This window comes from Equus caballus, chromosome 9 (genome assembly GCF_041296265.1).
Source record: "Equus caballus isolate H_3958 breed thoroughbred chromosome 9, TB-T2T, whole genome shotgun sequence".
Classification (NCBI taxonomy): Eukaryota; Metazoa; Chordata; class Mammalia; order Perissodactyla; family Equidae; genus Equus; species Equus caballus.
This window is the reverse complement of record NC_091692.1, coordinates 68,793,881-68,802,292: the sequence shown is the minus strand read 5'-3', so window position 1 is coordinate 68,802,292 and position 8,412 is coordinate 68,793,881.

Genomic DNA, 8,412 nt, shown 5'->3' with positions numbered 1-8,412 from the left:
AGGTAAGAGGATGGTGTGAAAAGAATGGGCAGGATCAAGCTCTGCTGTCCACAACGTTGCTAGGAGTCAGAACTGACTCCACGGCACTAACAACAAAATGTAGACCAGCGACATTTAAGTTGATAATTGATATAGTTGGATTAATATCTATCATATTTCATTTTTCATTTGTAGACCTTGTTCTTTGTTCCTATTTTCATCTTTCACTCTTTTTCTGCATTTTTTGGTTTTAATTGAGCATTTTATATGATTTTATTTCCTTTCTTAGCACATCTGCTATAGCTTTCTTTTTTTTTTTTTTTTTTACTTTTTTTAGTGGTTGCCCTAGAGTTTTCAACATACACTTACAGTGAATCCAAGTCCACTTTCAAATAACACTATGCCAATTTACAGGTAGTGTGAGTACCTTATAACAAGATAATCTTAATTTCTCCCTCCTATCCTTTGTATCATTGCTGTCATTCATTTCACTTATATAAAAATGTACGTAAACATATATATAAAATATATAGGTCTGAGTTTCTGATCTATGTTATTTTCCTTCTCACTAAAGAACATCTTCCAACATTTCTTGCAAGACACATCTACTGGCAACAAATTCTCTCAACTTTTGGATTTTTTTGAGAAATTCTTTATTTCTCCCTTACCTTTGAAGCATAATTTCACAGAGCACAGAATTCTAGGTTGGTGATTTTCTTAACACTTTAAAATATTTCATTCCACTCTTCTTTCTTGGTTTCTGAGCAGAAGTTGGATGAAATTTTTATCTTTGCTCCTCTATAAATAAGGTGTTTTTTCCCTTTGACTTCTTTAAGGATTTTTTCTTTATCTTTGTTTTTCTGTAGTTTGAAAATGATGTAACTAGGTGTAGTTTTCTTGGGCATTTTCCTCCTTAGTGTTCTCTGAGCTTCTTGAATCCATGGTTTGGTGTCTGACATTAATTTAGGGAGATTCTCAGGCATTATTCTTTCAAATATTTCTTTTGCTTCTTTTTCTTTTCCTTCTAGTATTCTCATTATGTGTATGTTACATCTTTTGTAGTTGTCCAACAGCTCTTGGATGTCCTATTCTGGTTTTTGTTTTTTTTCTCTTTGCTTTTCAGTTTTGGAGATTTTGATTGTGATATCTTCAAGCTCAGAGATTCTTTCCTCAGATGTGTCCTTTCTACTTATAAGTCTATCAAACGCATTCTTCATTGCTGTTACAGTTTTTGATCTCTAGCATTTCTTTTTGGTTCATTCTTAGGATTTCCATGTTTCTTCTTACATTGACCATCTGTTTTTTCATGCTGTCTGTTTTATCCATTAGAACCCTTGGCACATTAACCATAGTTGTTTCATATTCACAGTCTGATAATCCCCGTATCCCTACCATGTCTGGTTCTGATGCTTGCTCTGTGTTTTCAAGTTGTGTTTTTGCCTTTTAGTATGCCTTGTAATTTTTTCTTGATACATGATGTACTTGGTAAAAGAAAGTTCTCTAAATAGGCCTTTAGTAATGTGCTGGTAAGGTGTCAGGGAAGGGAAACATTCTATAGTCCTAGGATTAGGTCTCAATCTCTTAGTGAACCTATGCCTCTGGACTGTGAACTTCATAAGTGCTTCCCATTCTACCCCCACCTCCTTAGGTGGAAGAGAATGGCTAGAGTGGGCTAGACGTGGTTATTTCCCTTCTCCCAGGTCAGTTATGCTCTGTTAAAACCCTAGCAGATTAGAATATGGATGAATGGTTTATCCTAAGGGCAGATGTTGTTATGAAGAACAGAGTTTTCTGGCATATTTTAAAATTTTTTTTTCTCCTCCCCCTGCTGGAAGCATGAGGGGAATCTCTCTCCAATATTTACTGTGAGAACTTGGCCAAACTCTTGCAAGTAAGACTCAAAAAATTGTGGGAGATCCCTTTATGACTTGGTCCCCCTGGAGATTTTAACTCTTGGAACTATCCATTCTGAGCTTCCAGCAGTTTGTCAATTACAGCTCTGCTTTTCCTACTGTGGTACTGCCTCCCAGGGAGGTTTCAACTCATTTGTTCCTGCTCAGTTGTCATTCTCTGTGTTTGCCTGTCAGTCTCTCTGATTTTGGAGGCAGTAGTTTGCCTTGTGACCCTACTTCTCTCATAGATCTAAGAAGAGTTGTTGATTTTTCTGTTTGCTCAGCATTTTACTTCTTGTTAGGAAGGAGTTGCAACTTCCAAGCTCCTTATATGTGGAACTAGAAACTGGAATCTATGTGTTATTTTTTATTATTTAATTTGTATTAGTGCAATGTGATAGATACCTAAAATAAGTAGTTGTGAGGAGTATAATAAATCAAATATAGTGTGATTTTCCCAAATGGGTTTTTAAGCATGCATTGAACTGTAGTATCAGTTTTTGGGAAGTGTTAAATGAAGAATCATACATAAATTTTCAGATTAACTCAATTTTTTGATATAATGATAATGTCTTTCTATGTACTTTATGAAAGGAAAATATTTTTATTGCTAAATTTACCTGACAACTAGCATATAATTGTATATTATGTAATAGGGGATAGAAAGTATGAACCACTTTATAAGATAGACTAATATATAATTGGAATAAGTATTTTACAGTCTGACTTAGATATACTTCGATGACTTTATTGAATAATGCACTTGAATCTAAAGAAAGCATGAAATCTTTATTTGTGGATACACTTTCCATTATGACTAGCAAAAATTGAATAGTCTTGGAAACTATTTCAGCTACTCTTAAAAGACTCAGTGTCACCAAGCTACACTGCTTTGACAAAAAGGTGCTTTTCTTTCATGAATACTATGAATATCTGAAAAAAATTGCTCATTTTATAAAAACAATTTTTTGATTTTAGTATTTTCTAACAATGTTCTTTTCACTTTGTTCTCCTCAGATCCTCTCTTAGGGAGCAATGCATAGAGTCTGGGTAAGGAAAGAGGTGAACACTGCCTACTCTATAATATATGTAATTTTAGAACATTCTCACAAGGGCAAACACACTCCATTTCTAACACCATATGCTTAAGTTTTATCAGAAATGTGTGTAAGGCAAAGGTAGACAGGAAGGTGGAATCTTGATTAATCAATAAAGGAGGTTTTCCTGCATACACTATTTAATTGTCTTTTGCTGGTGCCCTAGATGTTTTTCCACCCTAGAACAGTGACCATTAGAATCAGGATGAGTCATGGGGGTGTCTTTCTCATATAAAATGGGAGAAGAGGGTTTTTTTTTTTTGGTGAGGAAGATTGGTCCTGAGCTAACATCTGTAGCCAATCTTCCTCTTTTGCTTGAAGAGTGACCCTGAGCTAATATCTGCGCCAATCTTCCTCTATTTTGTATGTGGGATGCTACCACAGCATGGCTTGATGAGCAGTGTGTAGGTCTGTGCCTGGGATCCAAACCCACAAACACCAGGCCACCACAAGGGAGCACGTGAACTTAATGACTATGCCACCAGGCCAGGCTCCCCACCACACCCCCGCCACGCCTCAAGCTATTTTGAAAGGGGATGTGGGGGGAAGGGAATCTACTTGATGATAGGAGAGAAGGCCTGTGAAAGTTGAGGAATTGAAAATGGATTCCCTTAAAATCATACCCCCATACAAAGACCACATTTTAGACCTCTCCTGTCCCTGTCACAATCCCAGCTTGGTTTCTGCCACAAAAATTTTATCTTACCATTGCTCTCTCAGTATGATATTCCAATCTTGTTCTATTTCTTGCTTTGTATATTTTAGCTTCATCTTTGAAAAACAGAGAACAAAAGAGCCAGTTCTAGTCATATATTTCCTGGACAGATAATGCCCATTACCTCATATTCAGGGTCCCTAGCAACATTGCTATTCTTTATAGTTGTGCAACACCCTGGCCCTTCATGAGCACCATAGCAGCAACTAGAAATTCTAGTATGACCAAATCAGAGGGCTAAGCTAATGACTATAGATTGAGTACATCCTCTTTTTTAAAAAGAAATCATAAAATACATGCACTTAATAGCATGTATTTTAGAAATCAGAAATTAGAAAATGTAATAGGAAAGAAGATAAATACTGTCACTTAGAAATAACTGCTGTGAATATTTTGAAGCATATCTTTCTCTATCTTAATAAATCTATCTTTGAAATTATACAATGCAAACTGTTTTGAAATTTAAGTTTTAACTTGCCAGAACATTAAGAACATCTTTCCATATTAATAAGTGAACCTCTACAGCATAATATTTAATGGCTGCAGAATGTGTCATTGTGATTGAATCACAATTTAATCGATCAATCCAGTAGAGTTGAATGTTTAAGTTGTCTTCAGTTTTTCACAGCTCCAAACATTACATGATTAACATCTTTGTAGCTAAATATTCTCATTCTCCCTTAGCTATTTCCTTGGAAATTATTCCTAGAAGAGATAATTCTGTTTCAATATTTAAGTCTTTTGATACATAACCTCCAGAAAGGTTGTATCAACATATACTCCCACAAGCAGTATATAAAAGTCTTCTTCAAAAGATTATATGCCTCACTTGAGGAGAGTTAACATACCCAGCCTTAGTAAGGAGTTTGTGTTAGAGGTAAGAGAGTGTGTAAATTGTATAGTGATTCATGTACATGTAAATAATCTTTTCCTAGATGGAAAATTATAGAGACCTTTGATTTCCCTGCCTTGAAGTTTGGTTTATTTTCCTGTTTGAAGAAAGTTTGCTAACTTGAACATCAGAAAGCAGCAGAGGCAGATTTAGAGAGGAAAACTATTTACATAATGCAGAGGAAAACCTGGTTTTGTGTTCTTTATTTAAATAATTATGGGGCCAAAGCACCAGTGCTCCCAGTGAGTCCAATAAATAGTTGTCGCCTGAAAAATTTCCTGGTAATGATGGTGATAGAAATAGGATATTGAGACAGGTGGTAACATTCTCTTTCCTAAAAAGGAATTGAATGATGACTTGAACTGTCCATAACACAGAAATTGTTTTCTTCCACAGTTATAAGTATGTGAAAGGGACACTATGAAACAAACAATATGGATTGGTAAAAAGACTGTCTAATGATAGAATAAGACCAGGGAGATGTATGTGTCATAGAAGAAAGAGACTGGACATGTATTTGGCCTTGAGTTACTCATTTTTCCATCCATTTAACAAATCTTATTGAGTATTCGCTATATTCCAGAACTTGAACTAAGTGCTTGAATACAGCAGTGAGCACACTGACATAATCTCATCCTCATAGGCTCAGAGTTAGGCAGAAAAAGGACATTATAAAGTAAATATGTTTTTGGGTCCAACATGTAAAGAGGTTGAAAGTCTTCACTCTCATCATTACCAGAACTGAACAAACTGAACATTAATGACTTTTCTTGGATCCATCAGAGAAATGAGGTCACAGGGCTGGGTGTCAGGCTGAGATTTGGAGAGACAGGTAAATTTGGAGAGTCACAGCTGAGATCTGCTTACCTAAAGCAGAAGTTAAACTGGTATGAACATTTAAATGGTGATTTTGACAAACTTTTAGAAATCCTTTAGGAGGTCAGCAGACCATCGGATGGAATGCAAACTCTAACTGTATTATAAATGTATGAAACAGCCTCACTGAAGGGATTGAGGAAAAACTGGGGACCTAAGTAGCATTGGAAATGAGCGGAATCTGTAAGACTAAAGGCAAAAAGAACTGAACATAAGCACTGTACTATAGTTGATAAAGTTGTTTCCCACAGGGGTATGAGTTAATAATTCTGGCACCACTATACGTGTACATCGGAATTGAACAACTAAGTAAATGGATGGTAGATGGTGGGATCCTGGTTTCTCACTGTTGCAGTGGGGGGTTATAGATAAGCAAGGAGAGGAGGCTAGAATAATCCATGTGGTAATGGATTAGAGTTAGAGATATCAGTATGAACTCATGTTTAGTTTAATATTGATACAGATGGCTATATAAGTATGTATACATGTGTATGTGTTTGCGCATGTACATAGGCTAGTATACATACTAGTATATAAGCTTTTTCTTATTCTGTCAGCTGAGAGGGCCAAGAAGCAATGATACCCCAACAGCAATAAGCACACCTAGCACCCAGATGTTGGTTTCTAATACGATTTTCCAATAAAAGGAATTAGGACTCCTTGAAGAAATGGCTGATTCTAGGACTGGGGCAGGAAATATACAAGATAATCCTGGACTATCTTGTAGTGCCAGAAATAAGGAAGAAGTACCAAGAACAAAAATAAAAACAACTCCTCTCTACCCCCCAATACACTTTGAAAAATTGTTGAAGAGTTTTAACCAAGGCACTGACATCATGTTTTTGAAAGGATTTCTGGCTGAGGTATAGAATGTGAGTGAAAGGAGGGCAAGAATGTGTGTGGGCTAGAACAGTTAAGAGGCTGCTCCAGTGGTCCAGGTGAGAGACGATGGCAGCTTAGCCCAGAGATGCGGAGCAGGAGAGAGAGCAGATGGAGTTGGAATTCCAGCTCTAACACGAACTAGCAGTGAATCGCAGTTTGAACATGAGTAAGTCATTGACCTTTCCCGCCTCTAAATTTCTTCTCTTTTAAAAATGTGACATTCAGGGCAGAATCCAATTCATAGTTGTCTCTTAAAAAATATTAACTTTCTACAAAATACTATGTTTGACTGTTATTTCAAAAAATAACATTATAGTTTATGTCATAAAACTTGAGAAGTAATTTTCCTGCTTAATAAAGCATCATGTTCTGTTTCGATCGTCACATTTTTAAAGAAGTTTTTAGTGCTGAGATCTTAAACAGGACCAATGAAGACAGGTTAAAGGGGTTGAAATTATTTATTTTACATAAAAAGAGGATTAAGTGATGATTTGATGATATCAAACTATTTTCTGATAAGAGACAAGTTATAGAAAAGAAGGCAGCAAATTATTCTCTCTTTCACTCTTTCAGGAGTTTTAATGAGAAGAAATGGCTTAAATTGCTAGGAAGGAGTTGGGAAGTATTGTGGACTATTATCAGTGATAAATACTAGCGTGGTTTATAGAATTTCTGTGCCTAAAATCTATGAAACTAGGTCAGACAATGATTCGCGTTGTGTTTTGAATTTTCCTTTATAAAGACAGGTGGTTGGACCAGAAAGCCCCTGGAGGTCTCTTTCAACCCTTTCATTCCACGAAAGAAGGGATTAGTATCTACTGATTCTCACTTAGTGAGAGCTGTTTTCATCATGTTCCTTAATCCTTACGATAATCCTATGAATTTGAATAATTATTCCTGCTTTATAAACAGATATTTCTTGTCCTTCCTTCTTTCTTCATGCTTCAGAAAGATCATCTTTTTTGATGTCAAGGTAAGAATAACTGGGCCCTGAAATCTGCTTGTAAATCTTTTTATGTGTTAAAAGGTTTATAGTCACAGACCGAGGGTACAAAAATAAAACCTATTTCTCATTTCTGCTTGGTGGTGAAAAATGTACTTTTGCCTAGGTGAGGAAACTCACTCATTTGCATTTAGGGCTCAGTGTCTAGTCTGCCTCCTGCCCTTTCTTCCCCTTACCTCCTCTGGTGGCATCTGGGATTAGGGTCTATGTAACACCATGGGGTGAGGTGATGTGGGGGATGGATTCCGTGGTAGTCTTCTGTCCTTACTTGCCAGTCCTGATGGGTGCCTTGTTCTTGCAGTTCCTGTGGGGGTCAGCACCTGCTGGCCAGCTGTATCAGCTGACAGTGTCATTTCCACCATAGCCTTCAGTTATCTGGGCACCACAATCTGTATCAGCCTTATGTCAGCTATGAGTTTTCCTTTGGCCTACTGGTTAATTTCTATGCCTCTCTTGGGACCTAAGAACCTTTAGATACTTTGCCATGTGATTTTAGATCTGGAAGACCCTTGGGGGGATGTATCAGGCCCATTTTTTCTCTCTATCCTTCACCCATCGCTCCTCCACTCTCTGGTGTTTGGATGCAGAGCTTCTCTCAGAGGTTTGTAGTTTCTTTGTGCTAAACTATGAGAAGAAAGGCCGTATCATCAAGCCCCAGCATTCCTCTAACTGGTGGGCCAGTGGGATTAGAATGGGGTGGGGAACATGGCAGAGGCTCCTAGGCTCCAAATGCACATCTAACTCTTTTGCTTTTCTCTTTGAATTCTTCCTTAGTAGACCATAAAAGATTTTAATCACCTGTCTGGGTGTTAAGAAAGCTATTCTTGTGTCATCACATGTTCTTCTCTGCTCTATGTTTTGAGTTTTCTAGGCTTTGCTCCTAATCAATAACGCCAAGCATTTAGAATTCTCCCAAGTCCACTGGAAACTTCCTACAGAAAAATCAAGCCACATACAAGCCATTTTCTTTTAAATGCCTGGTTTTTGTAATGGAAAGCCACTGCTTTCAAGACTATTTTGGAACCAAAATCCAAAAATTTGACAGTTTTTTCTTACTGGATTGTTTTATATTCTCT